Source organism: Myotis yumanensis, unplaced genomic scaffold (genome assembly GCF_028538775.1).
Source record: "Myotis yumanensis isolate MYYU_CA2020_CCGP unplaced genomic scaffold, mMyoYum1.0.hap1 SCAF_5, whole genome shotgun sequence".
Classification (NCBI taxonomy): domain Eukaryota; kingdom Metazoa; phylum Chordata; class Mammalia; order Chiroptera; family Vespertilionidae; genus Myotis; species Myotis yumanensis.
This window is the reverse complement of record NW_027223756.1, coordinates 16,947,544-16,975,334: the sequence shown is the minus strand read 5'-3', so window position 1 is coordinate 16,975,334 and position 27,791 is coordinate 16,947,544.

Below are 27,791 nucleotides of genomic sequence, written 5' to 3'. Positions count from 1 at the left end.
GTAGGATTCTGGTAACGGGATAGGAGGAAAGAGACTGCATTTACAGAGCTTGAGATGGCAATGAGGAGGTGCAGAGGGATGATGGGTGGACAAACTCGCTGATTTTCTTGATGGCCTTGGCTATCTGAAATTGTCTGGTTTGTGTAATTATTTACTTATTTATTGCTTGTCTCTTGCAACCATAATGTAAATTATGGGAGGTGCAGTGACCTTGTGTATCTCAACTGTAGCCCAAGCGCCTAGGACAGTGTACACAGAAGGTTATATAGTATGCACAAACGACTGACTCTAGGGAGATGATGGAGGTTAGGGTGGACTGTTACCTCGGGGACCAGGAACACCAGGATTCAAGGCTTGGAATTAACCTTTCTAAAGGTTGTTTATTAGAGAGGTGAGTAAATTCTAATGGCACTTTACAATTACAGTAGGACAGTGGAATTTCTGATGGATTTTGGTGGAAAAATGGTAATCAAGAAAGACTTCTTAAGAGCCCTTTGTAATATTCCAGGTATGAGGTGATTAGGGTGGGCATCAGAGTGATAGAGAAAAACCTCTCAGAGGCAGAGTCCATGAGATTTCGTTCTGGCCAGAATAATTTGAATAGTTCATTGGATCACCTTATTATTATTATTTTTTTTATCATTTTCAACCTGCATCTCATCTCCAAATTTAAACTGCTGTGATGACGATCTGAACAGCATTTCAAAAGTTGTTTGAAGGCTTTGGGGCTTCCACACAGACAGAACCCTATACTGATCTGTTTCACTCTTTCGAAACCTGGAATCTTTTCCGGGTTTGTCCATTTGAGGTGCAGAATACCATAGACCAGTAGAGTGTATTTTTGTTTTGGGTGCGTGTTTTGGAATAAACTCCAAGAATAGGCAGTGCTACTTTGTTTGTGGTTAGCAAACTGGGACAGGGAGAGAGTTAGGCCACTTGGGAAATTGAAGAGGTAGTTCTCTCTCATTTCTAATTTGTTCTGTTTGATTCAAAATTCATAGGTTCCTTTTGTATACTTTCTTCCTTCCTCCATGTGTCTCCACCTTGATCCAACAGGAGGTTTTTTTCCTTCTTCCTTTACTACAATTTTTGTTACTGTTTTGTTTCTCTTTCCAAGAGCTTCTGGGGCTAATCTTCTTTTTCACTCTTCCAAATTGGTGCTTCATTTACCATCATTTATGTAATGCAAATATAAAACTATACCACCTTGTTCAATTTAAAATTAAACCTCTCACTGCAATAGGAGGTTTCAAAAGAATTTCTAAGAAATGCGGGGAGAATGGAAGTGAGAGAAGCAGATATTCCAGTGAAGCAATGTCCCCAGAGGTTTGTTTGTAAAGTTGCTGGCTAGCTGTGTGATAAAGTTTGGTACTTGGCATTTCTTTCTTTTTCTCCTTTTCTAAATTAAATTTATTGGGGTCACAATGGTAATAAGATTATATAGGTTTCAAGTGTACAATTCTATGATACATCCTCTGGATATTGATTGCATTGTGTGCCCACCACACAAAGTCATATCTTCTTCCATCACCATATATTTGACCAACTTTACCTTTGCAACTACCTCACTCCCCTTTCCTCTGGTGTGTCTATGAGTATTTGTTTGTTTGTTTTTCTTATTTGTTCATTCGTTGCTTTAAGGTTTATATCTCTTAATGAGTTAATGTAGGCATCACATCAGCAGTAGATAATCTTACTCCTCCCAATTCCCTCCCACCTCCCAGGTATTTTTTCATTCATATTTTTGTTGGGATGGAACACAATGATGGAACACTCTGAACTTGGTCATTATGTGTCTGGGTAATAAGCAGCAAAAGAGTTAGAAAACTAGTTATGTTGTATCATAGTTCTCATTTGGGTATTTGCTGGAGACACTGTGATTAAGTTCGGGGCTTCTGTACAAGATATCCAATGACTTTACAGAGAAACGGTGAATGCAATAATTGCCGTTTATTCAGCGTTCACTGTGGGCTCAACAATGGGCAAATGCTTTACAGGCAATGTCTATCTCTTAATATTTCTAAGACTCCGTGGGGGAAAAGTTATTAATGATGCTTGGTGTTTGGGAGAAATACCTTTCAGATTGGTAACGCAAGTTGCTGAAGTCACACAGCGAGTTTCATGGCGCAGGTTCTCCTAAAAGCAGAGACAAGGGTGGTTTTCTGGGAGAGGATTCCGTGGAATAGGAGTGAAGGAGCGCATCAGTGTGTGTTACTGAGTTGGACGCTGGAAAGTCTGTTGTTTGATCTTCACCGAAGGAAGGGTACTTTGAGGCACGTTTTGGAAATGCATCTTGAGACCATTCACCTTAGGGATGAAAGGAAAGCATTTGCTCATTGGCTGTTCCTCTACACCAGTGGTTCTCAACCTTCCTAATGCCGCGACCCTTTAATACAGTTCCTCATGTTGTGGTGACCTCCAACCATAAAATTATTTTCGTTGCTACTTAATAACTGTAATTTTGCTACTGTTATGAATCATAATTTAAATATCTGATATGCAGGATGTATTTTCATTGTTCGCGACCCACAGGTTGAGAACCGCTGCTATACACTGATTGACTTCTCTAGATAGTACATTTTAAAAAATATATATTTTATTGATTTTTTACAGAGAGGAAGGGAGAGAGATAGAGAGTTAAAACATCGATGAGAGAGAAACATTGATCAGCTGCCTCCTGCACATCTCCTACTGGGGATATGCCCGCAACCCAGGGACATGCCCTTGTCTGGAATTGAACCTGAGACCCTTCAGTCTGCAGGCCAATGCTCTATCCATTGGGCCAAACCAGTTAGGGCTAGATAGCACATTTTATAGTGACCCTACGGGATCTCCCACCATGGTTTCAGAGACAGGTATTTGCTACAGGTATGTGTCAATGGCCCAAAGCAAGATGCTGTCCTTTGTAAGGCTAGGAAGCTGACTGAAATGATGGCTGTAGCAGTGGCTGGAGTGGGGGACACGGGAGGGTTAAAGGTTGAGTGGTAGCTCACAGGAGGAACCTGATACAACTGTTTTCCAAAGGGACCAAGATTTGAACCCAAGCCAGTCTGATTCCCAGCCTTGTTCACGTCACCTCCATACATTGTTATCTTCAAAAGCAATTATTGGAGTCACTAGATTTGCTCTTTGGGGATATGTTTTATGCACTTAATCCTCTGTCTTGACAGAAACAATGCCTTGGCTGAAATGTAGCATAGGTGCGGTTAATCTTCAGTGATTCTCAGTGTCTGCCTCCTTTTCCCTTTTTGCTGCACTCAGGGTCCTGGTGCTGCTCAGCGTTTTTATTACTATTTTGTTCCACTCTTGTTGAGTAATGTGCATGCCTCATACCTGTGACCTACACTTTCCAGTAGTAACTGATCTGTTGCAATCACAGTATGATATGCAATGAAGATAGAAAAAATACGGAGTCCAAAGTCTGACCTGCGCTTTACATATTTTTGCAACACATGTGGGGTGTTGGGCAAGTCATTGAAAGAAGCCAGTTACAAGGGATGATATATTGTAGAATTACATTATGAGATTTCCAGAGTAGCGAAATCTATAGACAAAGAATGATTAGGGGTTGATTAGAACTTGGGAGAATGGGGATTTGGGGTAATAGAGCCAGGTGGGCTGGAGTTTCTTTTGGGGGTAATGAATATAGTGACTATATTTTAAAATTGGTTTTGAGATGGATAAAGAATTCTGAATATACTAATCATCATGATCGTGTACTTGAAAAGGGGAAAGGTAATTGGAATGTGAATTATATCTTAATAAAGGTATTGAAAAATATAGAAACTTTCAAAAATGAATACATAGTCCTTAAATATGACATTTCATTACTTGCTTTTCATTGTCTCTTTGTTATGCCCAGATTTCAGGATCCCCAAGAAACCACATCAGGGAGCCACCAGTCCGATGCAAAAGCATAAGAGTCTTTATTCGAGCTAGCTCGGCTCCCCCACCTTGCCGACGCAGGGACAGGAAGCAGAGAGAGATAACTCTGTGTGGAGACGGGTTATATAGGGGGAGTTGGAGGAAGGGGAGGAGAAAGGACTGTGCTCTGCCGATTGGCCAGGCACAAGTCTGTGTCTTGTTCCTGGGTGTGGCTAAGAGAGGCTTAGACTTCCGGGAAGGAGCTCCTTGCCAAGCACGTGGCCAAGGTAAGATGGAGCACTTACCCTGGGGCAAGGTGGAGGGCCTAGCCCTTACCCTGGGGCAAGGTGGAGGGCCTAGCCCTCACCCTTTCACTCTTATGTTTCTTTTTTCTTGCCTTCCTACAGATTAGATGAACTTATTTTTCTGGATTGTATCTTGATTTATTTATAGTGTGTTTGTGTGTATCTTTTTGTAGTATTTGCTGTGCATATTGCTACATCTAGAAAAAAAATAGTGTAATAGTCTACTGTTATCAGAATCTTACCACTTCAAGTGAAGTGTGGGAACTTCACTTCTATTTTGGTCTCTTTAATGTTCCCACTTTTAAAAAGCATTATCTTGAGGCTGTACATAAAGAGCCAAGGGCAAGTGGAGATTTTGGAAAAGATAAGGCATAGGAATCTAACTACTAGTAAGTGTATAAAGTAAATACTATTTGGCTATTCGAAGGAATGAAGTAGCTCTGTCTGTACTGGAATGGGAGGATGGTTGTGATATAGTAAGTGAATAAATCAGAGTTGCCAGTGTATATATAGAAAATCAATTTCCATATTTGTTTACATAATCACCACTATGGCATGAAGATCTAAGATAACACCTAATGATCCCACCTCCTGGTGTCCATACCCTGTAGGTAATTACCTTCCCTCAAGTATGGGCTCGGCTAGTGACTTGCTTCTAACCAGTAGTATATGTCTAAGGTGGTGGGATGCCACTACAGTGATTAAGATACAAGAAATTATAACTTTTGTCTCACTAGCAAACTTACTTTATTGACTCTGTCCTTTGATGGCTTTGGGGAAGCAGACTGCCATATGTAGAGGTGCCCATAGCAAGAAAAGTCCAGTAGCCTGCAAGGAGCTGAATCCTGCCAACAACCACATGAGTTTGCAAGTGGATCCTCTTTAATTGAGTGTCCAGTGGACCCCAGTTCTGACCAACATGTTACTTACAGCCTTGTAAAAGATGCTAAATCAGAGGACCCAGTTAAGCTGTGCTCAGATCCCTAACTCATAAAAATTATGAGATAATGTGTTGTTTTAAGCCTCTAAGTTTATAGTAATTTGTTATATAGCAATAGGTAACTAATGTACTCACTTATTATTTATATTAGTATATGCAGTAGAAAAAAATGTCAGCTTTTACTGTAAACGGTTTCTATATAGTCAACATTTTCAGAAGAATTTTACTTTCATTTCATAAACAAACACATATATACATATACAATAGACTGTATGTCTATTTTGAACTGCACTTGTCTCTGACCTACACAGCCCATATTGCAGCATAGCAGTCTTCTGGTAAAGAAATGAGGGGGAAAAAAATCTACAAACAATTGTTTGTGGGAAGTTGTTTTTTTTTTTTTTTTTTTTTTTTTTTTTTTTTTTTTTAATTAAATCTTTATTGTTCAGATTATTACATTAGTTACTCTTTTTTCCCACCATAACTCCCCTCCACCCAGTTCCAACCCCACCCTCTGCCCTCACTCCCCACCCACTGTCCTCATCCATAGGTGCACGATTGTTGTCTAATCTCTTCACTCACCCCCACACCCCTTTCTCCCCCCCGCCCAAGAATAGTCAGTCCATTCTCTTTCTATGTCCCTGATTCTATTACAATCACCAGTTCATCAGATTATTTATTCACTTGATTTTTAGATTCACTTGTTGATAGATGTGTATTTGTTGTTCATAATTTGTATCTTTACCTTTTTCTTCTTCTTCCTCTTCTTACAGGATACCTTTCAGCATTTCATATAATACTAGTTTGGTGGTGATGAACTCCTTTAGCTTTTTCTTATCTGTGAAGCTCTTTATCTGGCCTTCACTTCTGAATGATAGCTTTGCTGGATAAAGTAGTCTTGGTTGTAGGTTCTTGGTATTCATCACTTTGAATATTTCTTGCCATTCCCTTCTGGCCTGCAAAGTTTCTGTTGAGAAATCAGCTGACAGTCTTATGGGTACTCCCTTGTAGGTAACTGATTTTCTTTCTCTTGCTGCTTTTAGGATTCTCTCTTTGTCTTTTGCTCTTGGCATTTTAATTATGATGTGTCTTGGTGTGTTCCTCTTTGGATTCCTTTTGTTTGGGGTTCTCTGCGCTTCCTGGACTTGGAAGTCTATTCCTTTCACCAGGTAGGGGAAGTTTTCTGTCATTATTTCTTCAAATAGGTTTTCAATATCTTGCTCTCTCTCATCTTCTGGCACACCTATAATTCGGATGTTGGTACGCTTGAAGCTGTCCCAGAGGCTCCTTACACTATCTTCATATTTTCGGATTCTTTTTTCATTTTGCTTTTCCGGTTGGGTGTTTTTTGCTTCTTCGTATTTCAAATCTTTGACTTGATCCTTGCGACCCTCTGGTCTGCTGTTGGGAGTCTGTATAATATTCTTTATTTCAGTCAGTGTATGCTTAATTTCTAGTTGGTCCTTTATCACAACATCAAGGGTCTCATTAGATTTCTTGAGGATCTCACTACATTTATCGGCGGTCTTACCAGTCTTTTCGAGGGCCTCTAAACAGTTCTTTAAAGACCTTAAAAGTGTGGTTTTGAACTCTATATCCAACAGTTTGCTTTCCTCCAATTCTGTCGTTTGTGTCCTGTTTCTTTGTCTCGGCATTTTTTTATGCTTCGCTGTGTCGATAGAGTGCCTTTCTGTGCTAAGTGTCCCAATTACCTAAGGTAGACACTCTTGGTGCACCCCCTTGTGGGCTTTGTGCACAGTCTTGTTGTGGTTAAGCCTTGATTGTTGTAGTTATCACTGTGAGGAATTGACCTCCAGGTCAATTGGCTGTGAGAATCAGCTGTGTCTGCGGTGGGAGAACTTCTGTGCTGGAGACACCCCTCTGGGGCTAGACTTGCTTCGATGGGGCTTTGGTGCTCACTGAGTCTGCCTCCTGAGTGTGTCTTTTATGGTTCCACGGAGCTTAAAGCTGGATGGCCCCACTCTGACCTCTGGACTTCCTGGCTCCTGGATCTCTAGGGAGGTGCTAATCTAGCCTTTGCCTGAGGCTATCCAGCAAAAGCCTCCCTGCAGGGCTTGGGCGGGGCGGGTCCCACGGGATCAACAGGGCGGGGTTAGCAATTATGGCTGCTCTCAGTCTTGCCCTCAGAGGCTCTGCTTCTCAGTGTCCCAGTAGTCGCTGCAAGCCCCACGGAGAGAAAGCTGCCCTAGGGTTCTGAGCGATGCCAGACAGTCCCGCTTCTCCCGTATGAGTCTGGGTCCTTAGAGACTCGCCCGGAACTGGAGCTCAGAGCCTGAGACTCCCTCCCGATTGAAAACAACCGCGCCCTCAGCCTCCAGCCCGCTCCACATGCACTCCGAACCTTAGTATTTTACTTCAGCACTGCGCCTCCTCTGAGCCTCGGTATGCTTTTCTCTTTCCTCCTAGTTGTAGAACATCCACTCAGCCAGCTTTCCTGTGGTTCTGGATGATGTCCATTCCGTCTTTTAGTTGTATTTTTGAAGTGGTTGTTCGAGGCAGCAAACTCCCGTGTTTACCTATGCCGCCATCTTGGTTTCTCTTAAGAAAATCCTGTGGGAAGTTGTTTATATGAGAGTATTATTGGGTTAAGTAACTGTACAACTTAGCACTTTGATCAATCCCCAAACCAAAACCCATTCATTCTGTCTTCGTGTCTTCAAAAAGAACAGGATTGGCTTACAACAGAAAAAGCATGAAAAGGGGTATGATCTTTATACTTTATCAGAGATATCTCCTGGGAATGTCAAAACATTAATCATTATGAAAGAGATTAGAAATATGTCCAGCATATTCGCAGAAGTTCCTGGTACGTGTGTACATGAATATATGTATTTTTTATTTTTCTTTAGTGTAAGATGAGCAGCATTAGGCATTCTTATTTCTTATAGAAGCTATTCTTTTCATTATTAGAAATCCAAGGATGATTATCATTCTGGTATCTGTTATTTAGTATCTTTATTTTCCCTATTTTCCCTTTTGCAATTGCAAAATTCCCTATTGTAATTTCCCTTTCGTCATGCCACCGTTGTTTGTTTATTTTTTAGATCAGAATCACCATTTATAAAAAGATAAATTTAGAGATTGGTAAATTATTTTTAACAAGTATTAATTGAGCATCCTGAAATATAAGGATGGATTCTGTTGGTAATTGAGATTCTTTTAAGGAAATTCTTTTGAAAATATCTATGTTTCTTTCAAAGCACCATGACACTCTACCTTGATTTTTAGAGGCAAAGTGCTGAAAAATCCAACTGCATTCAGATGAAAGGACTGGCCCATTGAGAATTCAGTTGGACATTTTTCTGACATGGCATGTGCCATTTCCAGGTAATCAATTTAGGGCACATAGGAGGGATCCATGTCGTGAAATCTCTGATTTCATGTAGGTTCTTTCACAGGCATGTCCTGAGTGGAATAGAAAAATGTGAGGAGCAGGGGAAAGCTTGGATTAGCACAGAAGTGATGCTCAGAGCATAGGAATAACCTTGGCCTTAACTGGAGTTCTCCTCTGATGAATCCTGTTTCTTCTTTGAGTTACTTATGCTGTCTATCGCTTTTATATTTGAAAATTATAGTTTTTGAGGGCTACCATTGTGCCATTTTGGTAAATGTACTTTAATTACTTAAATTACATAGACGTATTTTTCACCTGTTTTTTAAAGCTCTCTCCTTGGTATATTTACTATAAGACATGGTAGTTTCTGGTTGAAACTCAAACTGTAGGGAAAGCCTATATTTTAGACTTTAAGAAAGTCAGGTTAAAAAAATGTTATGGATAAAAAAGATTCAAGGATAATCTCAGAGTAGAACCATAAAATTTTGATTAAATTACAATTTGTACATTTCAGCCATGAGTGTCTCTTTTCCTGTCTGTCTGTCTCACTCTCTCAGAGTAAGAAATTGTATGAGTTGGTATTACCTGTAGTACAAATACTGTGAGCTTACAGCCTCATTGCATTTTTATTTCTCTTTATCACATTCATAGGCCTGTTATTACTCTGTCTTTGAATAGTCCTAGCCCATGTTCAACAAATATTTTTGGAATAAATGTTACAGACACGGGAGAGTTTTTAACTTCAAAATAAATTTTGTGACCAGAATTAAGAAAAAAAGTTTGGGACTTTTCTTGGCAGTCTAAAGTAGAAGAAAATTTAAAAATTCCTAATATATCAAAATGTTTATCCCACCTTCCATTTGATCCCAGCATTCTTATTTTATAATATTTTATTGAGTAATAATTGAAGACTGCTTTGCTAATTGTCCCTTGTCGAAGTATATTTATTAAAATTTTTCTGGACATGATAATGGCTAAAGTTACCCTATATTAGAGACATTTTATAAGCCTTTTAGGTTATATGACAATATAGCTCAGCGGTTCTCAACCTGTGGGTCACGACCCCTTTGGGGATCGAACGACCCTTTCACAGGGGTTGCCTAAAACCATTGGAAAACACATATATAATTACATATTGTTTTTCTGATTAATCACTGTGCTTTAATTATGTTCAATTTGTAACAATGCAATTGGGGGTCACAACATGAGGAATTGTATTAAAGGGTCGCGGCATTAGGAAGGTTGAGAACCACTGATATAGCTAAACTGTAGTGTCCACATCAACTCAGAGTGAATTCCATGGGAATTATTTAGGTGCAAAGTGTTATACTAATTGTACTAACTTGGGTTTGCATAACGCTTGATAATTTTCATAGCTCTTTCTTATCCCAGTTCACATTTGATTTTCACGCTATGCCCAAGAGGGTAATAATGTGGGTATTGTAATCTTCAATTTCTAAGTCCCCTTATTGAGTCACAGTCTAAGAGGAACTTACTGCCTGACACTGAATTCCACTTTACAGATAAGGTTCACGTGTGTGTACTGTTCACTGGGGTAGACATAGTGATCAGTAACTTCTGTACCTTTGATTATGGCCTCTGGTAATTTTTAATGCCAATATTCAAATAGAATTCTGAATAATTTTTCCATCAAATAATTTGATTTTTACCTTAAAGTCCTTAGGGTCATATTGAGTCAGCAAGCATTCGTAAGTGATGTGAATAGCAGGTATTGACATAGTATAGCTAACTGGTAAGAACTGGTTGTTTCTAGAGCCAGTCCTGAGCTTGATTGATTGTTTTGCTTCTGGCCTTGGCAAATTTTTAAAAATCTTTGTGAACCTTCATTTCTTCATCTTCAAAAAGGAGATAATGCTGGTTAGTATTTTATTCAGTGCTGGGATTAAATGTAATAATGCATGGAAAATATGATTGAGAATAAGCATTGAATAAATGTCAGTTGCCTCTACTCCTTCCTTTCTTCTTTAAAATGTGTTTTATCCATGGAAGGAAAAAGATATGTGGAGTATTGTTTAGATAAAGTGTTTTACATATAGTTTCATGTTAATACAATAAAAAACAAGTAACCTGCTGAGAATACGTGTACCTTTCTTATATATATCAGTGAACAAACTTGTTTTTAATTTTTTGGCAGACTTATGAAACCAATTAGCTTCATAATATATATGCAGCTTTAATGGGCAAGTAAATAATTAATGTTATTGCCTTTGTACATTTAGCTTTTCAGTTATAAATTAACATAATTAAAAGAGTAATGTTTCAGTATGCATTCTACTAGCCAAATTTAAATCAGGCAATTAAACTGTAGGTTTTCCGCACCAAATGAGCTTCAGCTCATAATGAGGCAGAAAAGAGACGTAAATTTGTTTTTTCATGATCAGGTTCATTACAAAAACATGAAGGAAAATACTTGCAGTAGGTGCAATCAAATAAATTATTCCAAACCCCACTTATATATTTTAAATTGTTTTTCTGGGTCTTCTACCTTAAATTGAGAGCTTAAACACTGTTTTTTTTGTTGTTTGTTTTATTTTTGTTTTTCTTTCTCCTTGCAAAGAATCACCTTGGATTTGGTCAGAATGTTATGTATGGGTAACAATGTTCAGTGATCCAAATCTGTAAAGATGATCTGCTTATGTGTAAATCCAGAGTTGAGATCATTTAAATGAAAGGTTAGCCAGTTTGCATGCCTTGAATCAAAAGGCTAGCTGTGTGAACATTGAGATTGTGTGAGAGTAGTAATGGGGAAAGGGGCTGGAGGAAGGTCACGGCTGTGCTCTAGGATCCACATACATGTAGAAAGGAATACAGCAGTAAGTAGGTTGTACTCTCCCTGAGATGTGAAGCAGGTGTATTTCCCCCTTTTGCAGTCCCCTCCATGGAGTACTATCACACAGATTTTAATCTATGACAATACATTTTGTGACTACATTCTTCCAAGCAGAATGAGTAGAAAATGGGACCTGCTATGTGGGGGATAATTGAATTGCAGCAATTTCTAATCTTCAAGAAACACTGGTTTGTAATTAAAGATGCACTGCCTAATGATCTATATTTAACGGCTTGCTACGTTGAAGCACACTACTAAAAGGAAAATTCTGGATCGCATTAGAATGGGCACATGTATCACATACATCTCTTTTTGGAGATGGATGCCACCACTTCACTTTCTTGTCCACTGATCTGTCCATGAAGTTCCTTGAAAGCATAGATTTTTCTCTCCAAGGCTCTTCTGCATATAGTTCCTTCTGCCTAGAAAAGTCTTCACATCTCTTTCCCTCTTCTTTTGATAAATACTCCTCAGGCCCAGATCTCATGGAAACTCCTCTCTCTATGATGCCCAGGGTAAAGGAAGATTATCTCTTGGTTATCCCACAAGGCCTTGTACTTACTCTGCTAAACCATTTATTGCCCAGTGTTAACAAAGTGACAAGTCTTGAAAAATCACTCCATTTACAGGGTGTCCCAAAACATGAATACGCACTTTAACAACTGATAACTAATTTATGTCTTCTCTTTTTCAGCCAGACTAAGCGATGAACAAAGGAAATTCATCCTAAAATGTTACTGGAGGTTTGAAAACAAGCTGAAGTACAAGCATTGACTTTATAATTATTACCTTGTGTCCCAATAAAATATATACATACAGTGAGGCCTTGACTTACGAGTGTCCCGACTAACAAGTTTTTTAAGATACGAGCCATCTCTTGGCCGATTTTTTGCTTTGAGTTGCGAGCTAAAATTTGGGTTACGAGCCAGCTTCAGATACCCCACCACTAGTTGGCGCAGCGAACGTCACAGTGAACGCCACAACATCAAAATTGATTTGACATACGAGTAATTCGAGTTACGAGCTCCGTCATGGAACGAATTAAACTAGTAAGTCAAGGCCCCACTGTACTTTAACAGTTGATAACTCACTTAATTTTCACTCCTTTTCAGGTTTAAATGATTTGAAACAGTGGGTGAAGCCAGACTAAGCTTTGCACAGAGAAAATTTGTTCGCTAGACTTTTTTTATGGGGATACATAAAAGATAAAGTTTACAGTACAAAACCAGCAACAGTTGACAATTTGAGGGTGCACAAGTAAAGAAGGAAATTATTCTTGATATTTGCGATTTCCATTACTTAGCATTATCAGCAGTGCCTGGACCAGAATGGTCATCATTTGAAAACAGGTATTGACAAAAAAATTATCCATTTCTGTGGATTCTTTTCAATTTTGAAAATGAACTGTATGTTAATAAACACTAACTTTATAATCATTCAAAGCTTGTATGGGGGACACCGTATACATCTGCCAGGTAAGGAAGCGTGGCTTTTGAGGACACCTAGAGATTAGGAATCAGAAGATCTTGCATCACTTGGGGCATGTCAGATCTCAAAGACTTCGTTTTCTTCATTGAAACAACATTGTGAGTTTCTCTTCCTGCATTATCAGGAAGTACCAACTCACTTATGTTTTGAGGATTAATGGCAAATTGTGACATTTAACATATCCCTTTGTGTGTGACATGAAGATGTGAGAAGCAGTGCAGTGCCATGGCTATGAGTGTGGAATCTGGACCCAGGCTATGTGGATTCAAATCCCAGCACTGCTTCTTTGGGCCGGTTCCTTATTTTCCCCACCTGTGAAGTGGAGATTATAATAAAACCTTCTTAATAAGTTAGTTAGGAGACCACAATGAGTCAATACATATAATTGGGACTTAGATTTTATAATTACTATTACTGATTATTTTTTCTGTTCACTGACTTCATTAAGGCTTTATTATATTTCTTCCCTTGAAATTATAATAGCCATATTTCTACTTTAACATATTTTTGTTAAGTTCCTACTCAAATAATCCCCCAATATCATACACTAAAAAGAAAATGAAGAAGAGAATATTTTTCACTCACCTATAACGTCTTTTCCTTCCTCTCCTCCCAGCATGCTTTGTGTAATTCTTTCTGAGGAGACGGTACAGCATTGGGTTGGTTATTAGCATTAGCATAATGAATTTCAAAAAAACATGAAGCACTTTCTTGTTCTCCTATTTCCTCTCAGAAATGAGCTTTCTCATGTACATTGGCAATCTTGTTCTTCAAATAAGTGCTCTCTCCCTCATATTCAAGATAACTTTTCAAATTAATATAATGATTTGTTCCATTCTAAGGGGTAATTGTCTGTAATGTTTTATTTTTAGAGTAATATCCAGTAATTTTCAGAAGCTGGAGCTTGTCACCAAATCATTGAAATATAAGTAATGTTATAACTACCCCAGGAGAGTGGCTCAGTGGATTCCAAGGCGCTTGAAAAGTGAGTGTAGCATCCAGGTTGCCAGCCTACAAGACATTGTGAGGATAAATATGTTAAGAAGCATCTGAAATTTCAGGGGGGAGAGGCAGGGAATAATGAGAGAGAGCATTTACATGAGAAAAACTTACTAAAAATATGGTTCTAGCAAATAGGAGATATTTCTACTATTAAAGGAAGGAAGAAAATGACTTTTAATAGCACCTGAACATATCAGGGACAATGAACCCAACTTTCTCATGAATGAGAACAAATATTCCATGTCGTGCACAATCATCATCAAGTCTGTTTTCATCTTTCTTTGTGAGGGCAGTGGGGTAACAATCATACTTTCTGTTTCCCATACGCTTAAGGCCCTGAGGCCAGAAGGAGTGTAGCGCTCCACCATAATAAAAAGGTGGCCAGTATGGCAGGTGCACCTGGAGCAGGTGGAGGTGTATGATGCAAGATGAGACTGTGAAGTAGGGGCCAGGTCTCTGAAGATCTTCTAAACCATGGTAAGATTTTGGGATTTTATTCTAGCGGCAGTGTGAAACCTTTGAAAAGTTTAGGGGGAGGATTGGAAATGGTGCGTTGGTAGAAGTTCATTCCTGCTACAGAGTAGAAAATGGATTGGGCTCAGCCAACTATGAGTTGATTATAGACCAGTTGGAAGGCTATGATGATGATCCAGCAGGTGGAGATCTGCTTGTCACGGCTCCGTCTTGGAGAGGAGAGTGGCCCAGACTGGATGGAGAGCTCTCCTTCCTGTCAGAGGCATTGCGGATAAGCTTCTTGGTGGCCGGTTCACTTGCTTCTTAGTAAGATGATAGGTTGCCATTTACGTGAAAGGACTTAGGGAAAAAAGCATCCCTAATTTATCCTTTACAATATATACTATGTGTGTATACCTGTGCGCATGCACCTGTGTTGGACAGGTAAAGTGTGTCATTTCATCTTAACACTTCATAAGTGAAAACTGGATGCTAGAGGTGGAAATTTTCTTTAATCTTTCTTGTGTGATTGTGAACAAGTTCAAGGATTTACCCATTTGTTTTCTATTTTAATAAACCATTTTCTCCTCTTAGAGATTTTTCAACCCAGAACTTTTCAGTAAGTGAGATGTCAAATTAAGATGGACATTTTTGGAATTATACCAAATGGTTCACATAAGTTCATGAGCATCGCTTGGTGCCAGATGGCTAAGAACAATTATCTGGCCTTTCTTTCAACTTTAATGTTTTCAGAGAACTTTATGATAAGTGACTAATTTAGCTTCACATTTGTCTGGGAGGAAGGGTGAGGGAAAGATAATAGCCAGCCATCTAAGGCACATTTCTGTAATTCATAGGGCTCTGTGGATTCTTAATCAATATTGAATAGGAACTTAGCTTATGCTGCGCAGGAAGCAGATGGTTTTGGAAGACTCAGGATCAGCAAACCTGTGTTTCCCAGGGCTTTATACCTAGACTTAAGGGATTATTCTTATGGCTTTGTTTGTATTTATTTGTTTTGAAAATTTTAAACCAGGGTGCTAGACCTGTCCTACATAGTCTTTCCTTTCAACCACCATGGGTATAATGCTCCTTGTATAAGCATGAGAAACTGAGGCCAGATGAGTAGGCTTAAATTTGCAGAGCAGATATTTGGTTCAGACATTTGAATGGCTCTATAGTCATTGCTTTGAAGTTAAAGGACAGCTTTCCCGTCCTTGTCAAGGGGTTGGGGCTGTTCCTTTTCCTAGCCGGGCACTTGGCCGGCCTACAGTATGTGTCTGTGTTGTTTTATAAACTCTTTAATCTACCTCTTGATGGGGCTAAATATGTTTCTAATTTAATCTTTCTGGTTTCTAATGTGATTTCAACGAAAGCTTATTTCCAATGTAATGGTTTCCCAATTATAGTGGAGTCTCAGTTTATGTGCATTTAATTTATGTAAATTCAACTGTATGTGCATGGCAAATAAAGAGAGAACTATTTAAATGGTGAAGGGGATTCTGTCCCTCATTCCATGCCATGGGCACATGCCCCGGAGTAAGAGAGGCTGGAGTCTGCTTTTCCATGTCCCAGTCCTTCAGACCTCTTATGGGGTGATGACATGGTCTAAGTGAGGGATACTCTATTGTTTACAAATACTTTTTACACTACAAAGCCCCTACAATGCGTCTTCGTGCTGTCCAACCAAACAACTGCTGCAAAACTGAAGGAAATATTTTTTCCTTCGGATTTATCTATTTAACAAACATTTGATGATAATTTATGTACCAGCACTATTCTAGGTTCTAGGAATCCTACTGGTAATACAGTGAACTACTGAAAAGTTCCCTGCTCTCACAGAATTTATAGCTGAATGGCCTTTGTGATCCATAATGACATGTCAATATGTTGACTTCCTAAGATAGTTGTAGAATAACATTGGGTATGTGTATATATTTATTTTTTAATTTATTTTTATTGTTGAAAGTATTATGGATGTCCCTTTTTTCTCCATGGACCCCCTCCTTCTCACTCCCATCACCTCTCAAGACCTTCACCCTACTATTGTCCGTATCCATGGGTTATGCATATATGCATATAAGCTCTCTGGTTGATCTATCCCCCTTACCTCTAAGAATCCTCAGTCTATTGCATGTACCTGCCAGAATGGCTACCATCAGTAAATCAACAAACAAGATATGTGTATATTTTTAAAATTAAACCCCTCCATAGAGCCACTTTGAAGACAGTTTGGCAGTTTCTTACAAAACTAAATTCACCCTTACCTTACAGATCCAGCAGTCAGCTCAGAGGAGTTGAAAACGTCTACACAAAAACCCGCACACAGACATTTACAGGAGATTCATTTATAATTGCCCAAACTTGGAAGCAACCAATATGCCCTTCAGTAGGTGAACAGCTCAATAGATTGTGGTGCATTCAGACAATGGGATATTACACAGTGTTGAAAAGAAGTGAACTATGAAGTCATGAGAACACATGCTAGAAACTTACATGCATATTGCTGAGTGAAAGGAAAGCCAATCTGAAAAGCTACATATTTAATGATTCCAACTGTATAACATTCTAGAAAAAACAAAATATGAAAAAAAGTAAGAAGATTAGTGGTTTCCAGGGAGAGGAAGAGGGAGCGATGAATAGATGGTGCACATGATATTTCCAGGGCAGTGAAACTATTCTGTGTGATGCTATTATAGTGGACACATTTGTGAAAATCCGTGGAATGTACACCAACAGTGAATCCTAGGGTGAACTGTGGACTGCAGGTGATTATGATGATACCAGATGTACCACTCTGGTGCAGGATGCTGATGGTGGGGCAGCTGCATGTGTAGGAGCAGAGAGAATATGGGAACTTTCCTACTTTTTGCTCAGTTTTGCTGTCAACCTAAAACTGCTATAACAGATGCTATATGTGCTTGTATCTGGCAAATAGTTTCTTTTATTTTATTATGGAAAGGTTTAAAAACATATTAAAGTAGAAGGAACAGGGTAATGGAATCTTATATACCCATAAGCCAGTCTATGCAAAAATAAATTCACCCTTCCCCAAACCACAACTCATCCTATGACTTACATATTCTTAGCAGTTTTCTAATAGATATAATACAGGTTTGTCATTTTTCCAAGATCATAGAAGTGGTAAGATGCCATATGGTGTGGCTGGGTCATGAACGATGGGAGCTGGGCATTAGAGACCTGGGATCTTATCATCCATTTGCCCCCAACCACTTCTGTGCTTTTAGAGAAGGCACGGTCCTCTCATCTGCAAAAGTAAGAGGATTCAACTGGTGGATCTCTGTGGCCTCATCCAATTCTTTCTTTTGAAATACTTTTAGCGAGGTCATTAAGACTTTTTAATAATTATTTAACAATTTTAGTGTAAAATCCATTCAGTGTAATGAATTACAAGTCATAATTTCATTCCTTTAAAAAGAAAAACATTTTAAAATGTGTAGATTGACTTCTGTCCTGTGGGATTCCCATTAGGGCAGATTTTTCGATCTCTTATACAATTAATTGGAAATTGTTGCAAAAGTCTCTCTTACATAGATGGTTAAAATACAGATATTTTACATTGTGTGACACACTTTACCTGTAGAGGTGATTTCGGAGAAAAAGTGTTCAATTTGACCGAACAAAGATAATAGGACAGCCATTTTATTTTCAATTTTTATGATGTTTTAATGTATGTTACATATTAAACATGAAGGAAAATGGTATATTAAATAGCTGTGTGCCTCCCATCCAGTGTTAATAAATCCCAAGATTTTACAATTTTTGCTTTTTAATTATTTAAACAATGAAATATTGATAGTTATAGCCTCATATATGGAGAAAATTGTTTTGAAAATAATTTTTCATTTGTTTGTAGATATGTCACACACTCATAAAAAATTGAAAATCAAAAAGGTCAAAATCATACATAACCCTGTCACCTAGAGAAAACTATTATCATTTTCATAAACTAGCTTTATCATACAGATGCTATATGTTCTTGTATCTGGCAAATAGTTCCATTTATTTTATTGTGGAAAAGTTTAAAAACATATTAAAGTAGAAGGAACAGGGTAATGGAATCTTATATACCCAATAGCCAGCTGCTAGAGTTATCCGTGTATTGGCAGACCTGTTTTACACATCACCCAGCCCCCACTGGTGCTAGTTTCTACCCATAACACCATGTCTTTCTTAATTAAGTATTTCAGTATTCATCTCTAATTACTTAGTAATTATCTTTATCAAATCTCTAGTCACTTTTCAAATTACTGTTTATAATTTTTCCATCTTGTTTGTAAGTCAAGATCCAAATAAGTTCCATCCTTTAGAATTGACTTTCATGTCTCCTGAGACTCTCTTAATTCATAGGTTTCCCATTACTCTGCATTGTTTTCCTTACAATCTTCTTGTTGAAGACAATAGGGTTGTTTGTCCTGTAGACAGTTCCACAGTCTGGATGTTATTGATTGCAACTCTGAGATGTGTGTAGCAAATTCCTCAGTCACTCTCACTTCCTGTAAGCTAGCAGATTGAATGCTTGCTTTTGGTTAGACTAGTTCATAGGTGAAGCTATATGCTTCCCTCAGGAGACATGTGAAATCTTTCTTACGTGGTTTTAGCAGCCATTGATATTTTTTTACCTGGATCTGCTGTCTCATTACGGATCACAAAATGTTGATATTCAAATTTTGTTAATTTGTTTTTATTTTTGGTGATAAACTCCCACAAATAGAAACTGTCTTTCATCAGTATTTGATTATGTCACAAGGAAAAGCAGGGCAATGTGTGATTTTTCTTTTATTTACCATTTTCAAAATAATAATTTGGTTTTCTATCATCTTCTAAAGGTGACCAATGTTTTTTTTTCCTTCTTAGTGTCATTATAAACTCATAATTCAAATACATCTGTAGTGTTTTGATCCTTTTCTATTATTACTGTCATTGATGCTCTAATTTTCCCACCCATAATTTTCAGTTTTCTTATTATGTGTGTTGTTGAGTTCATAGGCTATTTGCATTTCTTTTTATTTGAGCTTCCTGTTAATATCCCTTGCTGAATTTTCTAGACAATTATTTGGGTTTTTTGTTTCTATTTTTAGAAGAGCTTTATATATTAGGAATATTAGCTCTTTGCTCTTATGAAATCAAAAGAATACTTCTCACAAAATTACATAAGCAGTGTAAAAAGATACATAATGAACTGGTAAAACATATTTATAATTTTTATCACAAAGATGAGTTCTTTTAAAGATATTTTATTGCATTTATTGGGGTGACATCTATATATATAAAAGCCTAAGCAACAGTCCAACCGTTTGACCATCCGACTGGTAGCTATGATGCAAAATGACCACCAGGGGGCAGGTGCTCCAACCAGTAGCTGTGACGCACACTGACCACCAGGGGCAGACGCTCAATACAGGAGCTGCCGAGCTGCAATGACTTGGCAGGTGCGGTTCTCTGGTGATGAGAACCAGGGAGGAGGGAGCCCTATTGCGAGAACTGCCCTCTTGCAATCTGGAACCCCTCAGGGGATGTCAGAGAGCCAGTTTCAGCCCAATCCCCGCAGGCCAGGCTGAGGGACATCACCGGTGCACAAATCTGTGCACTGGACCTCTAGTCGATTAATAAAATTATATAGGTTTCAAATGTACAGTTCTATTATACATCATCTATATATTGTATTGTGTGTTCACCACCCAAAATCTTCTTCCATCACCATGTATTCTTCTTTTACCCTCTTCTACCTCTCCCTAAACTCCTTTCTGTCTGGTAATCACCATACTGTTGTCTGTGTCTATGAGGGCTTTTGTTTGCTTAATTCCTTCTCCTAATTCACCCATCTCCCCAATCCCTCTCCCCTCTCAGCAGAAAAGAGTATAACAGTCTTTGGAAGCTGCGATGGTGGACTCAGAGTTTCCTGGGTTCCCCCAACATTCTGTCATGTAGCCCAAGTTACTTCAACACTCTAAGCCTTCACTTTTCCCATATGCAAAATGGGAACTCTAATAACACTCCTCCATTAGTGTATTGGGAGCATTTCATGAGCAAATACAAACTTAGCACAGTACTGGCACATACAAGCTCCATAAATAATAATAGCTTCTCAAATTTTTTATATTGACTACCAATAACACTGATAATCAATCCCACATACCCTCGTATGGATTTACCCAGCACATCAGCATGGCAGGGGACATGGTCCTTAGGTAGGCCAGCCTTTCCTGTTTGCCACCACAGAGTCATCAAGGTGTAGCTTTGTTTGGGTATCAGTCAGGGAAAGGTGTCATACAGAAATGATCGATTTATGTCCATGTAAAAACTTATGTCTGTGCCTTGGCTCCATGTTGCATTCTTATTCTGTGCCTCAGAGAAATAAACCCGACACACATTGAGTTCATGACTCTCTGTGACTTGGACTAGTTAGCAAGACATCAATGTTTTGTCACACATATTACTATTTTGTACCCTCCTATGTCTGTAAGAGACAGTTGAGGTGTTATTATGCCAATTTGATACGTAAGAAAACTCATAGCACAATGAATTAATAATATACGTACAATTGTATTCAAACATAGAACTCTTTGAGGTAGGTATTATGATTTCTATACTGCAGATGAAGCACTAAGAAGTTAAATAACAATGGTAGAAATAGTGGGTAGCTGAGCCAGGAATCAAATCTAGTGTTACCCATGGAGTTTATGCAACCAAGGCTTTAAAATAATGCCCTTTTGGGCAGTCATTTAGAATGACAGGTTTCTGCTGAGCATTCTTCCTTTGTGTTCATGGTATTGTATAATATTGTGGATCTAAATTACTTGTGTGACTAAGAATAGCAAATTAGAGGCTGATGTTCTTGGAGTGAGGTGATGCTTTCTAATTGTTTTATTCCATTGGTATAAGGAAGTATATGGAAAACTGTCACTTAAAATAGTCCATGGTAATTTAATCACTGGTTCGTCTAAGTGTGTGTCCAAGTCTGTCCCCAGGATAACAGATAAGGAGGATGTGGTGAACTCAGCTATGGACTGTGTTTGAGGCAGCACAGAACACCTCCTGTCACCATTTGAGGCCATATGGAGTAGCCTGGTGCCACTGTAAATTTTTTTGGTATCTATGTTGTGTGTTGGTTCACAGGCATGCGTGGGAGTCTATAAGGAGTTGGGACTAAATTTCTGAATCATGCATATAGTGATGTATTTAAGGAACTCATATATATGCATGCTATTAGGCTGGGAACAAGTACTACTTTTCTAGCAAAAAAAGACCACTTTTTTAAAGCAAACGGTGAACCTGCATTTTTAGATATCTAAAATAGCAAATTCCGGACTCAGAGGGATTGTTGGTAAGTGCATATAGAGATGGGTAAGGGTGGCCATCTATGCTTCTGTGGAGACTAAATTTTAAAAGCACATATTGTAGGCTACTGCTATTACTACCTACACATTGTTACTCTCTGACCCACTTTATGAAATTTAAAGTAAACATTTCATTAACTAGCAAAGAAGACTACAGATCCACAATTAACCCAAATGCTAGGAAATTCTCCAAAATCCATTATAATGTTCAGTGACTTTTCTTCTAGAGTCCCTTTGATTTCACTTCAATTTAAAAGGCTAACCCATGAAGGAAATATGGTACTAATCCATAAAGAGATCGGGTGTCTAAAAGTCACCAGATGTGCCATGGCAGGGTAGCTCAGTTGGTTGGAGCATCCTCCCATACGCCAACATTGCAGGTTCGATCTCTGGTCAGAGCACATACAGAATCAACCAAAAAATTTATAAATAAGTGGAACAATAACTTGATGTTTTTCTCTCTCTTCCGTCCTCGCTCTGAAATCACATAAAAAAATAAAGGTCACTAGATGTTTTCTATAATCCTTAAAATCCAGAGGCACAGGTTTTTCTTCTTTTTTTTTTTTACTAATCCCTAGCAGTTCAGTTGTTTGGTGTCCAGACTGGGTATAAATAGGCAAGTTATTTTTAAATATATTTTTATTGATTTCAGGAAGGAGGGGGGAGGGAGAGAGATAGAAACATCAATAATGAGAGAGAATCATTGATTGGCTGCCTCCTGCATGTCCCACACTGAGGATCAAGCCTGCAACCTGGGCATGTGCCCTGAACGGGAATCCAACTGTGACCTCTTGGTTCATTAGTGGATGTTCAAACACTGAGCCGTGCCAGTTGGGCTAGGCAAGTTTTTTAATACTGTGCCAGAGGGTCATGATTCCAGTTACAGAGAACTTTGTTTCTCCTCAGTATTTTACATTTCAGGGGCCCAGCATTGTTTTAATAATGTCAACTGGGAGGAAATCTATTTAATATTTTACAAACCAAGAGCCAACACACACCAGTGGTGCCTTGGCCAATATCTCTGCTGCTCAGGAAGCCACTGTTCCAATGATTAGTGTGACTGCCTCTAAGGCTTTGGAAGAAATATTTCCTCTTCTATCTGGGTACTTTTATTCTTCTTGGCTGAGACTGAGCTGGACCAGTTTTCACAGTTCCATTCTTGGAGGACTGAAACTCCATCCTTGGAGTTCCGACGATGGCATTCGTAAGCATCAGAACTAGATTTAATCAGAAAGAGAACCCAGGGAAGAATTCATTGTGGTTTTCAGCACCAATAAGCTTCATGGTCGGTTCTGAGTTTGAACTGTCACTTTGAGGTTTTGTGATTTCAGCCAAATGACTTAATGTCTCCAAACTTCAACATCTTCATATTCAGATGGGTGTGATGCACCTATTGGAAAGCATCGCTGGCTGTGTGGATACTGAGTGGAGGTATGTGAGGCACAACCTTATATACCTGGTATATGTGGTATACCTACAATCACAGTTCTTCTTAAAATGTTAGTCTTTATGGCAATGTTTCTCAAATTCCCAGTAGCACCTAATGCTGTTGGTGTAGTTAGATTAAATTCATAGTTCACTCTGGACTTTCAAAAATCATAATCAAGGCCCATTTCAAAGTTCTTAATTCCTTTATGTTTCTCTACTATCTCCCCTGCCCTACCCTCTCTGGATGCCTGTCTCTCATGGGTATGTGTCTGGGTGCATTTGTGGGTCAGTGCCTGTGAGCTTTATGCTCATGGGAATCATTTCAGTGCAACTAGTCATTAGAGTGGTGAGGTTCACACTGCCATCAGAGCAGCCACTAATTGATACCTCTTGAAAAATGACATTATTTCCTGATGCATTCAGGCTGGCTGACGGGCAAGAATGCCACCCACCTGCGTGATTAGCACTGTACTCAGGCAGACACTGTGATTTAAGATGAATGTTGTTCTTTCTTGACATATTTCCTTTGACAGTATTTCTCGTATATACTTTCTCAGCTTATTTTGCCATATAACTGCATTAATCCCATTATAGTTTCCAAAGATTTTTTTAAGACTGATTTGTGAAGCTGTGTCCTCTAACCCCAGTGTTCTCCGTACCCTATTGTCCATGTGGCACCTTGTTAATGGTAGTGTTTTTGTGGGTTTGGTGGATACTTTTTGTTTTTTTACTTAAGGAGGGAAACAAACCGGGATCAACCCAGAAGAGCTGTGTGGGGAGCAAATTAGGAAAATGAGCATGTCTCACGAGAAAACCAAGAATTACAGAATTTCCTCTCTTTCTGAAGCAGAAATTAGGCTATTTATATTGGCACACCCTGCATCACTAGTTGCATGAATCAACAACTTTGTAGGAATTTGTCACGTTGTCCCATGTCTGGGCAGATATTAGAAAATTGTAAAAGACAATGAAAGACATGCTTGAATGAAAGGTTCATGTGGGTACAAATAAAGTCCTTAATATTCCCTACCATATCACAGTCCCTAACAAAGTGCATGGCAAATAGCATGCACTCAATAAACATTTGTTCGTAAATGCATTCTGAACAAGTCCTACAGTGGCATAGAATGGATTGCAAGTAAGTTTTCCCTGATGCATCTTAACTTTTTATTAGATTGTACTCTAACTAAACCTGAAAGGTAGGTGACATATTTTTTTTGTTGCTACTACCAAACAGAGACAGTTTCTTAATATTAGTTAGAAAAAAAGAAAGAAGCTTTTGGATAGATTGGGGACTTGAATTCTCAAAGCAGCACAATTTATTTAATAATTCCATATATCATTGTGCTGAATTACAGCATTGTTTGCTTTCAGAGTTGAGTTTCCTGGCTTTGGAATGCAGGAATAATTGTAGACTGTGGCTTGGCAATTATTGGCCTGCTATAATATGAAGGCCAAGATCATCCTCAAATTGCTGGGTACCATAGCAAGAGGGCAAGGAATGAACCAGACAACCTTAGTTTCTCATGGTACAAAGTTCTGCCATCTGCCTCCAGAATGTGGGGGCACTTGGGGTAATGATACTTGTCTGCGTCGGAGGGTGCTTCAGAGAAAGTTACCCAAAGTCACCAAGGGCCACAAGGGCCATTTCGTATGATGCAAGAGAGAAAAGATTCATACTCTGGCGGGGAGTGAGAGGCAGGTGGATAACAGTTATGGAATGCTATGCAAAATGTCAGCCTGCAACAATAAAAAAAATTAAGAGCAGCAAATATGTGTTCAGTACTTATAGCATGCATAGTAATGAGTGATTTAATTATGTTGCCTCACTTCATTTTCGGAAACATCCTAAAGAGGTAGCTATTTCTATCATCTCACTTTTATAGAGAAAGAGCATACTTAGAGAGGTAGAGTGCTTTGGTTGGGGTTTCATAGTGGTGGAACCAGGATGAGAATACTATGATTATCCCGAAACCTCCTTCTTCACCATTGTTGTTTTGTTGTTGTTAATCCTCACCCAAAGATATTTTTCCATTGATCTTTTAGAGAGTGTGGAAGAGAAAGGGAAAGACAGAGAGAAACATCAATGTGAGAGAAACACATCAATTGATTGCCTCCTGAAAGTGCCCTGACCAAGGCCCAGAACAGGGAGAAACCTGTAACCTAGATACATGCCCTTGACTAGAATCAAACCTGGGACCCTTTGGTCCACAGGCCAACACTCTATCCACTGAGCCAAACTGGCTAGGGTCCATTGCACCCTGTTTTTCCTAACCATGTTGGATTGCTCAGAATAAAGGAGCCCATCTCACTGAATAGGTCACATTGGAACAAAGATATGAAATAATGAGAATAAAAGAACATTCCAGAGAACTGTGAGTGCCTCAGCCTCAAGTAGAGTTAGAGGCCTTTGAGGAACGGCTAGGCCAGCATGGCTGAAGAGGAATAAGCGAGGGGAGAGAAGTGGGAGACAAAGATAATGGTAACAGAACTGTTTTATCAGGGTCTTTGGGGTCATTGTGATGACTTTGCTTCTGAAGGCTTTGATCATGGGAGTGTCACTCTCCAACTCAAGGATCTAGGTGAGTGTGTGGGCCATGGCTTGAGCATGCCTGCTCTATAGCCCTGCAGATCTATAATGAAGCCTAGGACTAGAGTAGCAGTGATGGAGGAGGTAAGAGTGATCAGCTGCTGGTAGTGCCACCAGTATTTGCTGACGTCATGGAGGATGTGTTGTGTGTATGGGGGAGAGGAGTGAAGGTTGACTGGAAGAGTTTGGGCTGACCGCCAGGGTGAACAGAATTGTAACTGACTGAGAAAATATAAGCCAGGAAGCCTAACAGAGGTGGCCAAGACAGAGTAGCCAGTGATAGGAGGCAAGTTTGGTTTCTTAGAAGCCAAGTAAAGGAAGTGTTTCAAGGTGATGGATTGTCCTCTTGTCTCATTTAGCATAGACCCCAGTGTTGAGCACCTTGTTTTTGTTTACAAAAGATTTGCTTGAAATAGGCCACAGGTAATGAGTCATCATGGGGAACTTTTCCTCTCTGATCTTCAGTTTCCCCTATAAGTTAAATGAGCAAATGAGCTAGTTGTGTCCTTAAAAAACCTTCCATTCTTTTTTTAAAAAGATGTGTTTTTATTTATTTCAGAGAGGAAGTGAAAGGGAGAGCAAAAGAGAAACATCAATGATGAGAGAGAATCATTGATTGGCTGCCTCCTGCACACTCCCTACTGGAGATGAGCCTGCAACCCGGGCATGTGCCCTAACCAGGAATCTAACCTTGACCTCCTGGTTCATAGGTTGATGCTCAACCACTGAGCAACTGGCTGGGGGAAAAAAACAACCTTCCATTCTTGATGTACTATGGCTTTTATGAATTAGTGTGATTCCTTGATTCTCAGTAAGACTGAATCCATTCAGGTCTGATGCATTTTTATCCTGGTCAGAATTGAATGTATCTTTTGTTTAGTCTCTTCAAACCGAATGGCCTTGAATTTAATATCACAGTTATATTTTAGTTTCTGTTTTTCTTTATTAATGTCTTCTTTTTCCTGTGATTTTTGTAGCCGTGGCAGAAGCCTCCATCCTCTGGCACTTGGAGCAAGCTGTACTGGACCCTGTGTGGAGGTTAAGAAAACTCTCTCTTTGGTGGTGGCCTGAGGAGATCATCTCAACCCCAATGTTGCCCTGAATTCTGTGCTCAAGATTCAAGAAGATTAGGATTGGGAAGGTATGAACTTGTGATTTTGATGTCTTATTTTTAAGGTGAATACATTTAAAGACGCTTATCATTTTCACAGCCTTTTCTCCTTTCCATTCCCTTTTTTCTTCTTTTAAGCAATGGCTTTTTATTATTTTGCTACCAGCTTGTGGGATATGGTGGGATAGAGTGCAGTGGGAGAAACTGAAGGCTGCATTGTCTCAGTAATAAAGAGGTGACCAGAGGCCAGTAAGAAAGAGCAAGGGGGTGGAGTATGTGTGTAGGGATTTCTGATGGAAAGAAAAGGGAAATTGAGGTTGATGACCATGTGATAAGACCTCAGGTAGAGAGATGAGTAAGTAAATGGTGCTGTGTAATACACAGTTTATTTCCATTTTCAATGTCCACAGAAAAACTGGCAAAGCTTTGTATTATATCTCAAGGTCTCCTGTGGAGCTGTCTTTATATTTCTTTAGATTACATACTCATGCTGGCCGACTGGAAGTTGGAGTCAAGCGGTCCCATTTTTTTTCTGGTCACAATTATATGTGTATGTGTGTGTGTGTGTGCGTGTGTGCGCACGCGGGCGCGTGTGTGCGTATGCATATGTATAATTATGCATATGTATACTTAGTATATATATGTGTATAATTAATATATATATATATATATATATTAGAGGCTTGGTGCACAAAATTTGTGCACGGGGCGGCAGGGGGGGTCGGTCCCTCAGCTGGGCCTACACCCTCTTGCAATCTGGGAACCTTCGGGGGATGTCCCTGTGGGATCGGGCCTAAACTGGCAGTCAGATATCCCTTTCGCAATCCAGGACCGCTGGCTCCTTACTGCTTGCCTGATTGCTCCTAACCACCTCTGCCTTGGCCCCCACCACAGCGGCTTCATCCAGAATGACATCCGGGAGGTCATTCGGCTGTTTGTTCTACTTAGCATATTACACTTTTATTATTATTATTATATATATATATATATATATATATATATATATATAAAATTTGGTTTCTAATTACTCTCTGGAGTAATTA